Source organism: Pygocentrus nattereri, chromosome 9 (assembly GCF_015220715.1).
Source record: "Pygocentrus nattereri isolate fPygNat1 chromosome 9, fPygNat1.pri, whole genome shotgun sequence".
In the NCBI taxonomy this organism is placed as follows: Eukaryota; Metazoa; Chordata; class Actinopteri; order Characiformes; family Serrasalmidae; genus Pygocentrus; species Pygocentrus nattereri.
Window position 1 is genome coordinate 4,849,203 of NC_051219.1, and position 376 is coordinate 4,849,578.

Below are 376 nucleotides of genomic sequence, written 5' to 3' on the forward strand. Positions count from 1 at the left end.
CATCATAGCAAACCACAGCCTGTAGGCCACATCCTGACTGGCCACTGTGCGCACATCCTGTTATCATACCAGACTGTCGTCCTGCTCCTCCCCATTCAGCACCACAGACGTGCTGCCCCACATTCGGTATCAGCCTCTGTGTTTAATCAGGCGCTAGTTGGAGATGAACATTACTGGGCCTTTATCATGGTCATCTGCTCATTTACAGCCCCAATTCCAAAAACAGTGTTGGGACACTGTGTCGAAAACAGCGAATAAAAAACGATTGTAAAGATTTACAAATCTTACGGAACCATATTGCATTCACAGTAGAACATGGAACACGTCAGATGTAGAAAGTGGGACATTTTACCATTTCTTTAAAAACATAGAACTT